The sequence below is a fragment of the Phodopus roborovskii genome, unplaced genomic scaffold (genome assembly GCF_943737965.1).
Source record: "Phodopus roborovskii unplaced genomic scaffold, PHOROB, whole genome shotgun sequence".
NCBI lineage: Eukaryota > Metazoa > Chordata > Mammalia > Rodentia > Cricetidae > Phodopus > Phodopus roborovskii.
In genome coordinates this window covers 5990154-6012173 of record NW_026126480.1, presented here as the reverse complement: position 1 = coordinate 6012173, position 22020 = coordinate 5990154, and positions in this window count along the sequence as shown.

Sequence of the window (22020 nt, the reverse complement as noted above, 5' to 3'; positions counted from 1 at the left end):
CTTAACCACATGACCATCTGTATAGACCTAGGAAATGGTGTTACTAATGTCATATACTACTATAGGAAATAAACTACACTTCAAATTTGGAGAAATTCTAGTATAAAAGTTTCTTCTCCAAAAAGACTAGTGGATTGATAAGCACTTGGGTAGTCTTTAGATGCTGATTTTTCTGTAGATTGACAAAATGTATTATATCTTTTCAATGAATCAATAAATAATACAATGGAATGACATAATTATAATACAATTAACATTCCTAGGTTTAAATTCTGATTCTGTCACACACACACAAACGTATATGTATGTTTCAATTTTAATATTTTTTGTGTATGTGATAAAATAATCACTAAATATCTTAAAATGTTTCTCATGTCATATATATTTTCTGAACACAACCACATGCACACACATATGCGCATATATGTATATATTAGGATTATGTGTTGTTTGTGTCTGAAGTGCTATGGGAGGCTATGTTATATATGTATGTATGAATATATATGTAATATTTGAAGCATACCAAGAGGAACAAATTATGTCTTGGATAAAGTATCCCCTCAGGGCCTATTATATACTTAAAATATACTTACAAATGCACTAAGTACTACTTCTCTGCACTAATCTGAAAATATTTTTTTTCTAGAAATAAGGGTGAGCTACAAAAATCATCTAGTTGGAATATAACTAGGTTGTAATCCTTGTTGTACCACTGGTTACATATGGCATTAGATTCTTTACCATTAGTAGGGATGATGCCTGCTTAATATAATGTTATCAGAATTAAATATATAACCTAATTTGCAATAAGTACTCATTAATTCTATTTTTTCATACTAGCTAGCACTTGAAACAAAACAGAATTTTACTAAATTTTATCAGTTTTAGAATCAATTAGAATTCATTTTTAATATTTTAAAATAATACTCTTTGCTAATGTTACATAATAAAGACAAGAAATTTAATCTTTGTCCTAAGTTCACTATGTATAACTACTACCAGGAAGAAACTATATTTTATAATCCTAATAAGTAACCTCTTTTTTATTTATTTATTATTTTACATGTCAATCCCAGTTCCCTCTCCCTCCCTTCCTCCCTCCCTTTTACCCTCTCTGCCCTCTCACATGCACCCTGACCACCCTCCCCTCCCATTCCCCCACCCCAATTCCACATGTAGGGAAATGCCATCCATGTGGCGTTGTGTAAATCTGTCAAATCATTTGAAGTAGGAACTAGGACTTCTCTCCTGTCTCTAGGTTAAGGCAGTAGGCTAGGCTCACAACCAAAAACATAAATAACCTCTTTTAAAAAATGACTTTAAAGTAATCTGTTTAATGTGTTTTAAAATAAAACAGCAATTGACATTTTTCTCATTGTTTCTGAAAGAAAATAATGACGATGAAGTGGGGGAAGGACAAGACTTGTGTCAGGTGCTTACCTTCCAACTTGTATTCTTACTATCTTTCTTCACCAGTGAATAAATAAAGTTTTTAAGAAACTGAAGACTGACACATTTAGTAATACAACAACTCTGGATTTCAATCTAGATATGGTATTCCAAACAAATGCTTATCTTCCAAGATATTACCTGAAAGACCATCATTCCTTGTATTTGACTGACTTCATTTTTCTCTGATGGAGATGAGATATTCTGGAATCATGAAGGAGAGAGTGGAGGTGGTAGAAATAAGGAAGGAAGAAAGGAAGGAAGGAAGGAAGGAAGGAAGGAAGGAAGGAAGGAAGGAAAAAAAGAAGGAAGAAAGAAAGGAAAGGGAAAGGCAGGGGTGGGAGGTGTGGGCAGAAACATGAAAACACAATGAGCACTTTTGTACCTTGTGAATATATGCAGGTATTTCCTTCCTAAATTATTGACATAGTAGGCAACAGAAAATAACACATTTGAATACATACACATCCATAGTCGATTATCTTGACTGATCTCAGTAAAAATTAAAATAGGTCATGTGTACCTTCCTCTTTTCTGAACTCTAATTGTATGATTAATGGTCCCACTCTTTTAATTGCACTAAGTAAATTTTAATAATTGGAAATGGAAACCAAAATTTTACACTTGAGAAAAATGCTAGATTTTTGGTTCTCTTCTGTGTAAACTAAAACAAACCATTCTGTAAGTCATCTCTACAGGCGACATCATTAGGATGTCCATTTTTGGGTACAGTTTTCAAGATCAAGCCTACTTTTCTATTGTGTCTGGCATGGAGCTCTGTGTTCATTGTTCCTGTGCATTTTGGAGTAGTGACATAATGAAGAGTGATACGGAGGTGGAAAGCCTGGGATGACACTGGGGCTTTAACACTTAAATGAAATGTAGAAAGTGCACTTCTATAGGTACCATAGTCTTTGTAGTTTATAAAATGTAACAATCTTTCCCTCACTCACTTCTCAGTTTTGTTAAGAGTTTCCAATTAGAAAATGAATGTGAGAGCATTTGTACATTGCAAGAAGCTAAAATGAAAACCTAATTCTGTAATGTGCATGCACATGTGTGTGCAGCACACACATGCTCATATACATAATGTATAATGTATTAGTAATTATTATATTAACATGATATTGTAATCATTATTAATAATTGCATTGGTTAATAATATAAAATGACACAGTTATATGTAATATACACATTGAATTAATATATAGTATATGGGTTATGATATATATATATATATATATATATTTATAATATGTATATATGATAAACTATAGTTTTTAATCCCAATCTTCATGATTTGCCTCTGATATCTCACTGTCTCCATGATTAAATAATAGATAATGTTGAATAAATAGTATTGCAAGGAATAGTTCACATGCCTTATCTTAATTAGATGTTCAGAATACCTACCAAATGAGGAATATACACATCAGGGAGGCTCTGCATTTCATTTACTCATTCACAGTTGATTTTCCTCTTCCTCAAAATATATCACTTCAGTCTTGTTTTTCTCTCTATGCTGTAAGATACATTTTCCTGAAACATGGTTGCTATTAATGTACAGTTACATTTTTTAAAATCTCCTATACATTCAGTTATTCTGAAAATATATGTTTATTTGAATGGGAGGTCTGAATTCTAGGAAAAGCTCTGACCTCTTTTCAAGTTCTGACTTTAGTACTATCCTTCCAAAACTTGACTCTCTATGTCCAATAAAGGGAAATAAAGTGACACTTTTCAGAGTTTCATGTGGCTATGTACTTATGTGTATGTGTACTCTCTGTCTTTATGTGTGGATATATGTGCATTTAATTGTGTGTATGTATGTATGTGTGTACATGAATTACATATATATGTGTGTGTTTATGAGTATTGTCTTTATGTACATATGTGTCTGTGTATTGTCTGTGTGTACGTACATGTGTGTACGTATGTATGTATATATGTACATGTGCATGTGTATTGTCTGCATGTATATAGCTGTATGTGCCTATCTGTGTATAAGTGTATATGTGTTTGTATGTGTATTATGCATGTGTATCGTTTGTATATATATATATATATGTGTGTGTGTGTGTATCTGTGTAAATGTGTGTATGTGTAAATGTGCATTGCCTGTATGTACATACATGTAGTTGTGTATATGGGCATGCATGTGTTCATGAATGTGTTTGTTTGTGCTTATCTGTACATGTTTGTATGTGTAGTGTATGTATGAATGTGTGTATATGTGTGTAAGAATATATATATGTATATATATAGTAATAGAATCTTGTGAGATATCATATGAAAATAAATATATAAAGTGCTACAATTTGAAATGAATAATTTCTCTGTTTATAATGTAATTAATGGAGCATAATGTCAATATATCAATAACTATGCTTTCTAGAAACATTCAGCATTGACTACATGCAATAAGATCACTACCACCATAATAACTATCACCTGTGGTCTATTTTCTACTTTAAGTGTATTGACTCAGACAAGATCATCTCATTGGGTAACTTTATTCAAAATTCAAGTCAACAGATTTTATTCCAATTTCATAACACACTAAGGGGTTTAATGCCTATGGGCTGAGAGTGGTAAGGGAAAATGTAATCATTATACTACTGTAAAATGTAGTGAGTAGGAAACATAAAAGAAGCTGGTATGCAGCATATCTACTTTGTTCAAGTGAGGGCAAATTCTGAACATTTCACTTAGAGCTTGGAACCAAGAAGCTGATTACTCACAGATCATTGATGTTCATAATCTGTGGTTTAGAACCCTTTTATGAATCACGAACATTGTCAGCCTAAAGAATAGAGGGCTCACTTTTCATGCTTTCTACTGTGCTTGAATGTTCACTTCCATCATGGTAGGAAAAGTATGTTCTACACGAGAAGGATTCTACTCTCATCATTCACAAACAGCATCTTGAATTTTTTTCAGCCATGTTAGACACAGTTCCTATGTGAGCTTTCTGCCATTGAGAATGTCTGAAATATAATGTATTAAGCCACATCTTAGTTATCTCAAGTTAATTTAACTTTAAAAATCTTTCTGAGTTTTAAACAGAGAAAGATTTTGCCCCTAGGAAAATATGATCCAATAATAACAGTCAAAATGGTAATAAAATATATAATTTCAACATCTTAGATATGAAAGATGTTAATGGGACTTTGTGATCGATTCAGTCCTTTCCTCAAAATTTGGGAGCTGTGAAAACATCCCTTAAATCAATTGAACCATTTATTCCCTCCTGTTCTCATCACTCTCTTGCTCTTGATGATTCGGCTTCTCTTGAATAACTGCAGATTGCAAATCATTTTAATGTTTATTTCCCCAATTGACTTTCCTTTCATATGTGAATAATTCATCTATACTTCTTTTGGAAAGTCTGAAATGCCAAATCCTATTGTATGAAATGCTAATGCAATCTTGATGAATTTTTTTTTGTGTGTGGGGGAAAGATGAAAGAGCAAATCAAATCAATACATTATAAAATATGTTCATATGTGTGTATGTGCATGCATGTGCATCCACGTGCATGTTTGTTGCCTCCTTTAAACTTTATATGAGAAGGGAAAATAAAAATAAAAATATAGATTTGTTTTATCTATTAAACAACTTTAATTAAATAAGTGTTATAAAGATATTGGAATTTATGTAATATTGCTGGCCAAAAATGTAATCAAAATACATATAAGGTACCCTTATAAAACACAAGAATCAGAATTTTGTATCATGAAATGGACAAGTGCTGAGTGGGTATTACAGAATATACCTGCAATCTGAGCATTTGGAGGGTGGAGAGAATTGGATAAAGAATTTGTCTTCCTCAGCTAAATAGCAAGTTTAGGCCTGTCTGAAATACAGCAAACCGAGCAACACTCCCAATGCCCACCCTAAGAGGAACAAAATAGGACTGAGATCTTAGGACAATAATGGAATAAGACTTCACAACTTTGCAGATGTCAGGTACATTATTATCTTTTCTTAAAAGGTGTCTCATAGGCAGAACAGGTTGTATGACAATGGTTGTGTGGATTGGTTGGTATACCAATCCTTTCACTGGAAGTTTTGCCTGATCACAGAAGATGACCAGTTAAGGCTGTGTATCCATTATTGTTAGGAGTCTTAGCAGGGGCAATCCTTGTAGATTCCTGGGAGTTCCCTTTGCATCAGTTTTATACCTGACTCTTAAATGTCCCCACTTTCCAGTTATCTCTGGAAAACTGGATACTGTCTTTCCTCCACTCACCCCCCAACTCAATCCCTCATGTTCCTATGAACACCATTCCATAGTCCACCAAGGAGATCTCTGCTATTTCTCTTTCTCAGGAAGATACATGCTTCCCTTTGGACCCGGTTTACATATCCTCTCTATATTTGTGAATTTTAGCACATTTATCCTTTACAGCTAATACCCACTTATCACTTATGAGTGGGTATATACTGTTTGTCTTTCTGGGTCTGGGTTATCTCACTCAGAATGTTTCTTTTCTAGTTCCTTCCTGCTGTCACTGTTGTTAAACACTGAGTAATACTCCATTGTTTAAGTGTACCACATTTTCTTTATCCATTATTTAGTTGAGTGACATCTAGTTTTTTTTCCTAGCTATTATCTATATATAATTTCTTGCTATTATCTATATAAATAGTTGAACTAGTGTCCTTGTAGTATGATTGAGCATCCCTTAGATAGTGCCTAAGAGGTACAACTAGATCTTAAGGTATATATGTGTATACCTGGGGGTGGGACAGTAAGGGAGGTACAGAAATTGTGGGAGTGGCCAATCAATTACTTGTCCAGCTTCAGACATATACCACAGGAGTGGTTTCACTAGCAACACTGCCTGGAGTGCCAGAACCCAGAAGCTAAAAGGCCCAGAGCCCTAGGATTAAACCAAAAATTACTGGAGAAAAAAAGTCAACAAAATGATATCTAATGATACTCTGGTACATTTAGAGATTAGCAACTACCCCAATTATCAGCAGAGAGCTATCATCAAATAACTGATGGAAATAGATGCAGAGACCCACAGCCAAACATTAGGCTGAGTTTGTGGAATCCTGCTAAAGACAGGGAGGAAAGATTATAGGAGCCAGAAAGGTCAAGCACATCACTAGAAAACCCACAGAATCAAATAACCTGGACTCAAAGGAACTCATAGAGTCTGAACAACCAGAGACCCTGCATAGGACAGACATAGGCTCTCTACATATATGTGACAGTTGGGTAGCTTCATCTACTTGTGGAACTCATAAAAATGGAAGCAGGGGCTCTCCCTAATGCTTTGGCTGACTCTTGGGATCCTACTCCTCTCAACTGATTGCATTGCCCAGTCTTAGTACAAGGAGAGGTGTTTAGCCTTATAGCAATTTATAGCCATACTTTGTTGACACCTATGGGAGATCTGCCCCTTTCTTAAAAGAAACAGAAGAGAGGATTAGGTTGGGGAAGGGGAGGAGATGGCAAGAGGAAGGAGGGGTAACTGTAGCCAGAAGGTAAAATAGATAAACTAAAATAAATTATGTTCAAAAACATGGGATATCTATGAATTTGTAAGGAGTCTCATGGGAAATTGGCAATATTTTGATAGTGAAAAATAGCATCACATGAAGGAATTGGTGCATTTCTGAAGGACTGTATTCTGAGACTCACTAAAACAGTGATGCTCTGTACAGCCAGAAATGTACAAGTACTTAGAGCCACTGAAGTATGGGACTTCAGTAAGAACTGTAAGCCAATCTCTTCAGACAAATAAATCAACTCATGAGCAGATGCTGTAAAGATAAGAACTGAAAATATAATTAAGAAAGATATAATACTTTCTAGCAATATGGTCTAAACATTGTGAACTTCCCTGCTTTCATTTTTAAGTTACAATTAGACAGGAAAACTGAATTATGCTGTTTATTTAAATGGTAAAGTGAATAGAGAGAATTGCAATATCTGTCCTTCAAGTATCTAAAAGGTTTTTTTTTCAATTTAATACATGCTTGAAAAAACATTTTCCTATAATATTATCATAACATAGTATATACATGTGGAAAGCATCAGGGTTTACTCCAAAATATTTAAAATTGTATGTTTAATTTAGATGTAAGTGTTACACTAACAATAAACCAAGTAGTGACAGAAATACTTTTTCAATCATAGTTGCTTTGAAACTGAAACAAACAATGAATGTATGGGTTCCCAATCATGAAAGAACTGATCATTAATCTTTTACTGGAACTTTACATCATTTTACTTAATCTTTACAAAATAAAAACATAGGGGTCATTATCAAAATTTTCAGTAGTCAATAAAACTGAATATGAGATATCAAGTTCAATTGTCTAATAAATAGTGAATCTTAAATTCAAGTCAAAAGCCTCCCCATGTAAAGTATTAGGATAGTATATGATGTAAATATCCCCTACTTCATCTGAAGATAGGAGGAGGGGGATGATTGACCTTAACATAACATATCTACACAATCCTCTTTATCTAAAATAAATTTCCTGTAATTTTCTACTTTTGAAATCCTTATTCATCTTCTCAGAAATGACTAGGAAGTCGCCTCCTCTTTTAAATTCCTTTCAGATATGAATAATTTTATATTTTTTATATTTTCTTGTCTTAAGTTTTTTAACACATATTATACAATTTTTAGTTTATTAAAATTAACTCTCAACCTTGGGGGAAAGTACAAAATATTACTTATCTTTTAATTTATTAAGACTGGAACATGTAATCGGCAATCACCATATGTTTATGAAAATACAAAATTCAAAAAGAACTACTAAGGTAAACAATTTACAATATGTGAAACTTATCTATTTTAGATAAGACACACGTGTGTGTGTATACATACATTCATATATACATACATATATATATATGGTATAAATAATCTCTAGATGAAGATTCAATGAGTTATATTGAATACATGCTATTAATAATATAAAAAGTATATACCAAATGTTAGTGCTATAATGATAAAGTATATCAATAACCTGCCTCTAACATTCAGCTACCACAAGCCTGTCTTAATACTTGATAAGACTGTTAGCTCTATCAAGTTGACACATCTCACTCATTTTTTCTGATAACTACATCATTCTAATCAGAATTTTACTGCTTAACCTTCTTAACCCTTTTCTGACCTCTCGTTGAAATTTTAAGAATTTTAGATTGATATAGTAATAACATCAACAACACAGGAGCTGACTCTGGAAAAAGGTTCAGTTCAATGCCTCTTCTCAAATAAGAAGAGATAAGATGGATGCCATAAGTATGGATTTCTTATCCCAAAAACACAAAAGTTAGGCGTTCCAGAGTTAATTTTGTACAATTCTAATATACCAATGTATCTAAGATATTGTATAGCATATAAATGAAAGCGTAAGATTGCTTTTGATGAAGTATTGAGTATATACTCCAAATAAAACAATAAATAGAATATGATATTAAGAATACAACAAATATATAAATATGACTCAATAATTTTGTAAAGGCAAAAATGCACTTTATTCCATTTCTGTCTCTTTCCTGATTGCTACATGCCAAACACTTTATCATTGGCAGCTTTAGTGTCAATATTTAAGTTCATATTATCTCTTTAATGTTTTTAATATCAATCCATATTCTCAAGTGTATGCTGCCCACCTCAGAGCATAGTTCCTCACAGCTTACATCATTCCCTATGCCTTGACTATTCCTCAACACCTCTTCTTCATTTCAAAATTCATCTAAAATATCCAGCTCAAAGTTGATATCTGACTTCCTCATCCAACACACATAATGCCTGCTATCATAACCTATGCTGTGGTTTTATTATAAATCCTATGGTTTTACTACTTCTCTTGATTTTGTTTCTGAAAGATTGCAAGATTCCCTTTAGAGTTCATCATTTCTCTTTATGCTACCATAGTGATGGCATTTCTTTAACTATATTTGAAAGATTATTAACAACAACAACAAAAAGACAGCTAGTAACAAAACAAATGAACAAAAAAAAAAAAAAAAAAAACCTAAGTGTATAAGAAGGAACAGAATGTATTCTTTATGTCCAGGTTGGGAAGAAGTTCACTTATTGTTGTAAATATTTGCAGACATTGAAATACAATGTTGTAGTGTAGAAATTATCATTTTCAAATATAATATATCCAGACTGGGAGATAGCTCAGTGAGTAAAAGCACTTGTCTCCCACTCTGATGAGCTGAATTTGATCCCTATGATCTATAAACTAGAAATAGACAGACCCCAGAAAATTATACTTTCAACTCTACATGACATAGTGTCTGTCATTCTTTTTCTTTATATTACAACACTGTGACTCAGTCACAGTGAAAGAAGTAATTGTGACAAGAATTCAAAATGTATCATCAGAAAATTCACTCAGGTATATGGCTTTGCATTTTCATAGCTGTCACTTGAGCTATCAGTAGCCATCTTAAAACTTAAAGAATGACTCAGGAAGGAGTTTATTTTATCTGCTCTGTTCATGCACCTGAGCCTTACAAAGGGACTTCTAGTATGCAAAGCATTGTAAAACAGGCTTGATATATGCACAAAGCCTAGTAACTTGGAAAGAAAAGTGCAGACAGCAGCCATAAAGGGATATTCTGGCTTCTTAATATTTTTGACAGATTTTTGATGATTCCTCTTGGAAGGCATCACCCTCTCTGTGGAGTGGGGATAGGGAATGGGATGGGAGGGGGACCCGGGGGCATGAGAGGGAGGGAGAGGGAACTGTGATTGATATGTAAAGTAAGAAAAATAATATATATGTTAAAAAAACCTGTGTTAGGGTTGTGATGTGATCTTAATTTCTGAAAATTAGATATCAAAATCACATTACAAAGAGTGAGAAACCTTGGATGAGAGTGGAGAAACAGGAAATGAAGAGAAAGAAAGGGTGGGGTGGGGAGACAGAGAATAAATGTAAATAACTTATGCTTAAAACCAAACATAATTACTTCCAGAAAACTGAAAAGTCTGGAGAAAGGGTAAAAGTGATGCTATATCATCTCCCAAAACTCAGTGATATGTAGTAACTGGGGGCACAACTCAGTCACCTTTGTCTTCTGTTATTGATGCATAACATTAATTGATAAGAGCATGTATTGAGTGTTGGACGATTAAATGAAATAATGCTTTTAATGTTAACTTGTAATTATCATATGAGTGCAATGTAGTAGCAAAATGTATTTTAACTGTGAAATATACCCTTGGGGAAATGAGTTTAAATAGCATTAGGGAAGACTGTAGGATTTTTAGCAAGGCATGTCTTACTATAAGTAGGTCACTTGGTGGAAATCCTGCCATTTTACATCCCATCCAAAATTCATGTTCATCTCTGCTTTGTGACTGAGGGTACAGTGTATCCAGGATGCTCTCATTAATACTGCCAGGTTTCCTTTCCAGAATGGATTATACTGTTTTGAGCTTTATGCCTAAATAAACACTTACAACTTTAAGTTGGTTCTTTAGGCATTTAATCAAAACAGTGAGAATGGCAACTAATCTAAAAAATTGAACCTGAGAAACAGAGGAAGTTGTGGACTGTAATTATATCTGCAAAATGCCTTACATCAGGATTTAAGTTTGTGTTTCAATGACTGAGGAAGGTGAGTGTCTCTTAAAATGTCACTGCTGCTTCCTTCCATCTTCTAGCTCTTTAAGAAAAATTCTCTGTAACCAGTCTTGAGTGAAAAATACCCAAAATGGAATTCTGGCAATTGTTTAATTCAGGCATCACCAAACCATACCATTGCTATTATAAAGAGAAAAAGACAAATGGACTTATTTAAATCTTATTAGTCATTACAGAAAAAGAAATGTTAAAATTGTGTATGTTGATTCATGAGCCTTGTTTAGTAATAAAAATCATAAAGCACGTATCTTTAATTTGTTGAATGAAATTATACTAGAGGAAGGAATTTTGTTTTTCTCATTAGTATTATATTTATATTACCCCCACAAGAAGACCTGTTGATAAATATGTAGTGAGTAAATGAATAATCAAGACAACAAACAAACATGTTCACATCAAAATATTGAGGTAATATCTATCATAACTTAACAATGAAATAAAATGTATATGATATTTTCAATTAAAAAACTAAGTAAATCTGGATGCCAAGTCTGAGTTCTTTATACAATGTTACTATATGCCTGAAATTGAGGAGCAGGAGGACAAGGAGAAGGAGGAGAGAAATGTGCATGGGGACATTTATATTCACAGTGAAGGAGCTGGAAAGAAAGAGGTGGTAGGATGTGAAACACAAGGTCAGTTAAAGGCCACCCTGTCTAGAAAGTGTTCTCTCAGGATGATCCTGACTCTAAAATCAACAAGATCAATATGAAAATCAAATGCAATATCTTTGTTTACATCCCAGGTACTGAACTGTGAGTGTCTTTGGCAAACAGTGAAGCCAGACTGTCCATGATGGATGTCCCACTTAAGTGATGCTTTGAAAATCCTCTATCCAGTGCTGGCAGAGGAGTCACAGGAGAATAAATGACTTTCTTTTACTTTTCAGGAACAGGATAGAAGAGACAGACAGTATGAATGTCACAGTCTCTGTTCAATTGATTTCTCAGACACCAATATTAAGAAGTCTCCAGAGAGCAAAGCATCTTGCAAGTGCACTAACCAGGGGAGTTTAACTTCTGACTGATTAAGCTTATTGGATTCCACTGCTTTTCTTATTTCTTAAGAACTATCATTACCCATTATAAAAAGGGATTTAATGTGATAAAGAAAAAGAAAGATGGCCATTATTACTTTGTACCAGTCTAGCTTTCTATTTTGAATTTCATGATTTTATTTAAAAGAATTAAGTTTCAGGCTTTAATTCACAGATTATGATTTAAGCAATAAATAGATTGATAAGAACATTAAAAATTATAAAACATGATTAGAGGTCATATGGGATTCAAAGATATTTTTTATTTTCTATTCATGAAAGAGTATTTCTTGTGCACACAGAATTCTTTCATTGACTACTTTAATAAAAAGACATAACTCTCCCTGTGGAGTTTGGGGGGAATGGGAAGGGATGGTTGTTAGGGGCATGGGACAGAAGGTGGGAAGGAGGGAGAGGGAACTGTGATTGATATGTAAAATAAATAAATTAGAAAAAAAGATTATAATGGACATAAAAGGACATAAAAATTTTAATTCCTGAGGGGAAAAAAAGTAAAAAGGAGTAGAGGCTAGAGGAAGTAAAATGATGGGAATTGTAAACAGCAAATTGGGAGCATGTAGTGAAGGGAGAGAGAGTTAGGAGAAAGAGAAGGGCAGAAGAAGAGGGGAATGGTGGGCATGAGGGAGAAAGAAGATTGAATCCTGTAAGGTGTACGGTTTTTCCTCCCGCCGCTGGTCTGGTCCCACCACCACGCCAGCCCCAATTAACACACTGAGACTCTATATTTGATATAATTCTGTTGGCCTGTTACTTGTTTCTTATCGGCTAGCTCTGTCTTAAGTATTAACCCATTTCTGTTAATCTAATATTTCCACGTGGTTTTCTTAGCGGGGAAAGGGGCCAGCGACTCTTTTCCCCAGTCTCTCCATCTTGAATCCTTACTTACTACTTCCTATTTCCTCTTTGTCTCCTAGTCCCTCCTATCTTCCTTTCCTATTGGCCAACAGTGCTTTATTAATTAACCAGTATGAGGAACATATCATAATGGCATCTCCCATCAGAATCTGGGAAAAAATAAAGGAGAGCAAGAAAAGAGATACCATAATACAGGGAGCCATTATAGGCTTAAAGAGAAATATGGCACTAGGGCAATGTCCAGAGATCTGCAAGGAAGACCCAAACTAACAATCTAAGCAATAGTGGAGACGCTACCTTAAGTGCCCTTCCCCATTAATGAGATTTATGACTACCTTATATGCCATCTTACAGCTTTCATTCAGTAGCTAATGAAAGCAGAAGCAGATACCTACAGCTATAAACTGAGCCAAACTACTGGAATCAAGTTGCAGAGAGAGAAGAGTGATAAGAAAAGGGGTCAAGACCTGTCTGAAGAAAGCCACAGAAGCTGCTGACCTGAACAAGGGAGAGCTCATGGACCACAGTCTGATAGTTGGGAAATCAGCATAGGACCTGCCCAGACCCCCTGAATGTGGGCTATCAGTTAGGAGAACTGGGCAGTCTATGGAGCCTCTGGTAGAGGATCAGTATATATCCCTAGTACACAACAGATTTTGGAAGCCCATTCCACATAGAGGGATACTTTCTCAGCCTAGACACATGGGGGAGGGTTTAGGCCCTGCTACAAACGATATGACAGACTTTGAAGATTCCCCCATGGAAGGCCTCATTCTCTCTGAGGAGCAAAAAGGGGATGGGATGGGGGATTGGGGAAGCAGGGGAGAACAGTTGGGTGAGGGAACTGGGATTAAAATGTCAAACAATCTTGTTTCAAATTTAAATTAAACAAAAATCATATATATATATATATATATATACATATATATATATATACACATATATATATATATATATGGCAAGGGTTGTGGGATGGGAATAGACACATAGCAACCCAAGTACAGAAAACTACTCATCTTTGAATGATTTGCCATGATGGAGAGCATTTATGTCACATGATTTAGAAGAAACTAGAATTTAAAAATAGAATTCAAATTTAAAATTTACCTGATTAGAAATCTTACCATAATATAAAGTGAACATTCTTGTTATAATAATTATGCCTCAGTTCCATAGAAGGCATGCCTCTGTGTGGAATAGATGAAGTAATTATAATGAATGAGGAAAACAAACTACTCTAAATAGACTCTTTGGTTTGTAGTAGATCACTTAGCTCCAAGTATTTTTTTTTCATGTATTATTTTTTGTGACTTAAGTTCTGCATTGCAGTGAGCGATATACTGATTAGAGTTTGAGCTTCCTAGCTCCAAGTTGAAGAATAGGAGGATATTGGAATTTAAACAAGAAATCTCATTTCTGCACAAACAACTGATATTATCAAAATAATAATTGTGGCTATAGAGCTAAGAGCACCATAAGAGAGATATGAAATTACTGGCCTTGTTTTGTTTTTTGTATGTGTAATCTCCAGTAACAATTGTGACCTCTGCATTTCTTTTATTATATTAATTTTTAATTATTCACTTTATATGTTTGAGATTAAAATAAAATTTCCCCTTATCTTTCCACCCCAAAATCTCCCATAGACTCCCTTTATGTCTCTTTCAATTTCATTCTTTTTTCATTAACTGTTTATAAACATTTCTATATATGTATACATATATGTTTATATATATTCCTAGATAAATTAATAGAATTTAAAATGTGTATTATGCCAGAATAATACAACAATGTATATTTCCCCATCATGCACTTGGCCCCCCTTTTGTTCATATAATCCCTCCCTCTCTTCAGCTGAACTCCAGGAGCTCATCCCAGTGATTGGCTGTGGGTCATTGCATCTGCTTCCATCAGTTACTGGATATAGGTTTTATGATGACAATTAGGGTAGTCACTAATCTGATTAAAGGCTCATACAGACATCCTCTCCCCTATTTCTAGAAGTCATCCTTGTGGATTCCTGAGAATTTTCTATCAACAGGTTTCTCCATGACCACATAATGAATGGCTCCCTCTATAAAGATATCTCTTTCATTGCTGACTCTCCTTGTCCCTCCCCCAATTCACTCTTCTCCATTCCTCGTGTTTCCAACCCCCATCTCCTCCCTTCTATCCCCTTTTCAATTTACCCAGGAGATCTGAAATATTTTTGCTTTCTGGTGCCCCCCATGTGTGTCCCTCTTAGGATCCAGAATTTTACCTAGTTTCTCCAGGGTTGTGGTTTGTAGGGTAATTATCTTTTCTTTACATTTAATATTCACTTGTGAGTGAATACATACCATGTTTGTCTTTTTAGATCTGGGTTACATAACCTAGGATTTTTTTTCTAATTCCATCCATTTGCCTGCAAATTTCAAGATGGGAAAACCTACAGAGACAGCTGACCTATGCTAATAGGAGGTCACAGACTATGGACTGACACCTGGGACCCTGCATGGAACTGAACTATACCCGCTGAATGTGGATGACAGTTATGTGGTTTTATCTGTAGGGAGGGCTCCTGGCAATGGCATCAAGACCTATCCCAGGTGCATAAACTGGCTTTTTGGAGCCCATTCCCCATGGAGGGTTACCTTGTTAGGGCATGATACTGGGAGGGAGGCACTCCATCCTGCAGCAACTTGGTGTAGCAGACTATGTTGATTCCCCTAAAGAAGTCCTTACCCACTCTGGGTAGTGGATGGGGAGTAGTAAGAGGGAATGTGGAGGAAGGGAAAAGGGAGGGGGAATTAGAGTTGGTATGTAAAATGAAAAGTAATTTTTTAAATAAAAATGAATTCATGTTTCAATGTTCTTTTCATCTAGTTCTTTTCACCATTTGCTTTTTTATTTGCCTGGGTTTCTTTTCTACACAGAGAAAGAAGGCATGGAATCAGATGGATGAGAAGAAGGCAAGAATCTGGGAAGATATGGGAAAGTAGAAACTATAATCAGAATATATTGTGGGAATTTTCAATAAAAAGGATATAAGAAATGATAATAGATCTTAGTCATGACATTATTTTTTACTTTTCTTAGAGTTTGCTTCTAAACCATATTCCGGCTTCACCACACTTTTAGAGTTATTCTTTTTTTAAATAAAAAAAATTATTGTAGCTAACAAAACCATCGCAATTAGTTTAAGGAAACCATTCAAACATTTTCCTAGTACAAAATTCTACACTTTTCAGTGGATTTCATATAGATAATATAAAATTTAGAAAGGAGAATGAAAGAGGTGCTGATCAAGGTCTGAATGTAGGGAAAGGACACATGAGTAACACAAGGTATTTAAGCTACTAGTTCCAACTCTGTCATAGTTTCCTTCTGTCTTTTTTGTGGTATGCAAATACATTAAAATGAAATTGACTGCCTTGAGCATGGTTGGGGTAGGAGTCTGTGTGCTAAAAGAAAAAGAACTAGTTTTCTTCAGGGATAAAAGAAAATTGAGGGGTTTCTCATATTCCTATAGATGTTCTTATATGCAAACCCATACAGACTACACTATGTGTACTCAGTGTCTTTAAAGATATACCATATGAATACAGGGAAAAAATATGGATGGGGGAGTGGAATGGAATGTAGGGAAGAGGAATAGGTTTGAAAACACATTATATGCATTCATGAAATCATAAGTGAAGAGAAGGAGAGAAGAGGAAAAATGCAGATATGATTGATGATTATTGTATAAATCACAAAGCTAAGATCTAACGCAGCTGAATGATCATTCTAACTGTACTGTTCTCTGCTCTGTTTTTATATTCCATCTTCAGTGGAACTTTCAGTGCTTTTGATATGTCTTACTTTATCCTACACTGTTTTCATGACAAAGGTGACCTTAAAAATAAGACAGATAGACAGATGAAGATGGCTGAGGCAGAGAAGGAAATGTAAATAAAGACAAATAAGACATCATGGCCCTTTGTAGGAAATTAGCAGAAACTTACTATAACTACACTATGGAGATGAGAAGAGACTTACTTTTGAGCAAGGGTTAAGGAATAGGAAGGAACTAGATCATAAAGCAGTTTGTTATTATCCCAAGAGCCATGAGGAAGCTATTATGTCTTTTCAGCCATGTCCTGGTCTAAAAGGGTACGGTCATTTAACTGTATCAGACCCTTAGCTTAGAGATCATGACTCAGGAGGAGTTGGATAAGGAGCTTACAAAACAAGCCTGTCTCTCAATTTTAAACAGGGAGATATGCTGAGAAACTTGCATAAACCTGAGATGAAATCTGACTCACCATTTTTGAAAGCCCACAATGGCAACTCTGAAGAAACTTACAGAACTTTCTCACACAAATGCACACATGTTATCAAGATGATGGCAACAACAAAAAGTATCAAGATCAGTGACCAAGCATTTCTTGAAAGCAATTGCAACATCTTTGTACCATTGGTTTTGGAATTCTAATGTAATATAATATAGTCATAACTTTAAAGTTAGATCCACCAGATTCAATAGTACCACTGGAAAACAAACCTGGGTCCTTTGAAATACCACTCAGTATTTTACACACTGAGACATTTCTCCAGCTCCTCAGATAAGATGATTTTATTTGGAAAATCTTTGCTCAAAATTATATCAATGGTATTTCCCGTAGTTTGAACTTTCTGTTTTGGTCCTTTTCCAAGTGTATGGAATCTTGTTCTCTCTTAAAAATGAACAGGGGCAGCTAGTTGGAGCCCGGCAGCATAATGGTCTTCTAATGTGCAATAGTGTAGTGAAATATTTCTTCTGTGGCACTGAGCACGCCCATTGGGGGTGGAGCCATGGGCGGAAGTGACCTGTGGAAGGAGGTCAGGAAGAGCTGGGAAAAGCTCTCTTGCTGGCTGGACTCAGACAGGAGAGCATCCGGTGGAACTTGCTGGTGTTCATCTGTCTAGGTTGTAAGTTATTTCTCCCTGAATAAACATTATTTGGCCTATTTGTTTATCCTGATCCTTATTTAACAGCAATATCTTGTGTCAGGAGTGGGATTAGGATTTTTAGGGAACCTGGGTTTCACCCAGGCGGCAGATGCCGCCCCATCCCCCACCATCTCCAAAGGGCAGGGTCCCTTGCCTAACCAGGTGGACTCACCACAGCTTTGGGACATTTGCCTCTTCCTTATGGCAAAGGAGATCTTTGCTGCCAAAGCGAGCCTGTGAAAATACTCACTGCTTCTCATTTTTTGCCCATTCGCACAGAGCTGCTTGGCACCCGCCCTGCTTGTGCATTTTCCCGCAGTTAGCCCTGCAGTCCCAGCAATTCCACAAGACTCCTTTTACTCATTTTTCTAACAAAATTTCGCTTGCCATAGTTTGTTAAGAGCTATTCTACAGGAACCAGGATCAGACGGGTCCTCTGTGCCTGGACACTATTTGGTTGTACACCTCCAGGAATAACTACCACAAGCTGAGATCTACAACTAAAAGCATCAAAGTTCCAGGACAGCAGAATTAAACCTAAGGTAATTGTAACATCCTTTGCAATTTAAGCTGATATAATATGAATTGTTCCATAACTATGGCATATAATTTTACAATGCAGAAATTATTTTACTTCATATATAGAAGGGATTTTAGCAGAAGAAACTTATGACTGGACCAATATGTTCTTTTATTTTGTAATAGCAATGGGTTTCATCATTAACATGATATTCTTAAAGAAATGGTTTGAGATTACAGCAAACAATAAGGAACTTGTACAAACCATAGGAGACTTAGTAACAAGGATTCAAAACATTGAAAATGATAGAATTCAAAGCATAGAAAGTATAGAAATAAAAATTCAGAATATTGAAGATGGCATTGGAGAGCTGACAGGTAGAATATAAACCATGGAACATGAAAATGAACAAGTAAAAAACAGAATTTGTTTCATGTCAGATACCTCAATAACCAGAACAGAAACAATGCAATGCATTAACACGCTAGCAGAAACAGCTCGTTCCTGGTCAGAGGAAGTTACTAATAAGTTTAAAAAACTGGAACATCAGATACAAAGACTAGATGATAGAATCTCTTCCATGTCTGAGGATAATGGCAAGCTAGCACATAGAACAGTGTTTCTGGAAGGCAGTTTACATGCCATTCAGATAATATCTAAGGAAGAGAAGATTAAAAACATGGAATCATTTGTAGTTGGAGAAAGTAAGAAACTGACATTGCTCTAGCATATGTCTCCAGCAAATTGAAACAGTTTTTTGAGTATTATAACATAAAGCACATAACTGGTATATCACACAATCCTACAGGACAAGCAGTGGTTGAGAGATCCTATCGTACTTTAAAAGAAATGCTCCATAAACAGACAGGAGGAACCAAGACACCCAAACACAGATTACATAATGCTTTATTAACACTAAATTTTCTTAATGCTGATGAAAAAGGAAAAAAAAAGCTGCAGAAAGACACTGGACAATAGAAAAAACTTCTGAACTAAATCAGCCAGTGTACTTCAAGGATTTATTGACTTCAGAATAGAAAGCAGGGTATGTGTTATGTTGGGATAGGGGTTTTGCATTTGTATCTACAGGAGAAGAAAAACTAAGGATACCATCTAAGTTAATCAAGATCTGAGTTGAACAAGAGAAACATCTTAATGAAGAGAAATGACAATTCATCCGACAAATTAGGTCCCATGAGAGGTGTGGAGATCTCTCAAAGGTAGGGGAAGTGTTCTGTCCTTGTTCTTACAAGAAAACAGAGAAAACCTATCATCAAACAGCCAAAAGACACTGAACACGTAGATACCTACAGAAGAGAAGACAGCTCTCCAGAAACAATAACCTAATTAAGCAGAATCTGATATATGGTAAAATTATTTAATTCTAGTAAACTATTTCTATACAGAAATCTATTTCTCTCTACTATCTAGTATTCCTGAAGTCCCAATTCATGTAAACCAGTGCTGGCTTTGGAGTTGGATTTGGCTTTCCTTCTCTAAATTCAATCATGTTGTTAAGATTAAATTCATGTTTTCTGCCTTAAATCCAGAAGCCAATTGGTGTAAGGCAGAAGAAAACAAAATCTGGGGACTCATTTCTTATATGCAATTTTCTCTCTGAAATCCTAATTTTCTCACATACATTTTAATACTTATTGTTGCCTTTCCCTTATACATACCTTAAAACTTAAAAATTTTACTTTAATATTGATGTTTAAGTTTTCCACAAGGAATAATAACAATTCCTAACAGCAGTTTTTGAACTCTCCGAAAAGAAGATGGGGCCCCACATCATTTCCACTTGACTCAACCTGATGCATCTGAACTACAAACTTCACCCTAAAACCGGTTTGAGACTGTTTTGCTCAAGACAACTCATGACTAGCTAGCTGTAATGGTGCATCTTCTTATTACACCCTGGCCAGAGTTTCAAATAGAACTAGAGTCAAGCATTTTCTGCCACACAGTGACTAGCTACATATGTCACAGCCAGTTCTGTTGAGAATTTTGGTTGCTAAAAATTTTCATCCTACATTATCCATTGAAGCAATCATCATACCATTTTAGCAGGAAGTAACCTTAAGATAATGACGTCCCCTTTCCCTACATTTGGAATTTTGGGATTATAGTCATCTTCTTTGGGTTGGTTTTAGTTATTTAGGGTTGAGTATGGAAGGTGATGCTTACACTCAGGTTTATCTTTTAGACAGGAATAGGGAATGTTTGGGAAAGGTATGGTTTAGATGGGATATAGGTAGATTAGCCTATTTTCTTGTGAATTTGAGTAAGAATGAGATAGTATTTTACAGCTTACATTGTTATATATTCTTATTGTGGTAAGCTATGTAAAATTAAGTTTATATTTTGTTATATTGTGTGAAATCTTTCCACTTATGATGTTTTATGCACATTATTTTTTACCATATTCTATGTATGTACACTTTTCTTGTATTCAAGACATTTTGTATATTGATACAATTTGGGATATTTATCATGCTGCCCTTTATAGTTCTACCTCTTGTCTTGACATTTCTAATCTACCTCTATTTTAGGGATTTATATGTATGTATATGTATATAATTATATTGTTTAAGTATTTGTTCCTGCTTTACTCAGGGAAGTTTTAATCAGTTTTTTTTAGCTAAGTTCCTGAGTATTACAGATTATCTTCACTTATGTTTCCTGTACCTATGAGATTAGTCAGATATAGATGCTTAATCTTCAGTCACTTCATAGACATGCAGAACATAGCATTTAAATGTTTTAATATTAGTACAACGTTGACATGAGACATTGTTGCCCCTGACAGCACCGTGCACTTTTGTGAAAATATGTTGGACACTGTTGTTGCTCCTGCTGGAGTTCATTCTTGCCTCAGCTAATGGCCTGTTGGGCATAGAATTGCCCCTACCTTGTCCACTGATTTGGACATGTAGTCCTCTGTGCTTGCAGGAGACAAATATAGAAGACTTCTGGACTTTGCCAAGTCAGGGTAAGACAGCCATTCTACCTCCCTGCTGTTGTTTTGGTCTGTCAAGTTCTCTTGGCCTTAGCCAAAACTGGGTGTACCAACGTTGCTATGAAAACTAGGGTGACTGTCCAGGTAGCTTGCTGTTTCTGTCCTTGCTGCACCTTTTGGAAGTTGCCCATCTGTACTTCCTGTCTACCCTAGTATCATTATTTTCCTTCTCAGGTCTTGATGAGGCTAAAGATTAAACTATCACAACTATTATTCTCTCTTGATAATTAGATATATTAGGTACTAGACTTAAGTTTTCCAGCTTAGGACAACTCTATTGTAAACTCTGTTATGCCTTCACCCTAGGACTAGATATGTAGGTCATTTTGTTCTCGATTTTCCTTTTCTTAAAGCACACTTGTTATTCACTGTTTTGTATATAGTTTTGTATTAAGCCTAAATCTTTTCTTTAGACTAAAAGGGGAATTGTAGTGAAATAGTCCTTCTGTGGCACTGACCATGCCAATTGGGGGTGGAGCCATGGGCGGAAGTGACCTGTGGAAGGAGATCGTAGGAAGAGCCAGGAAA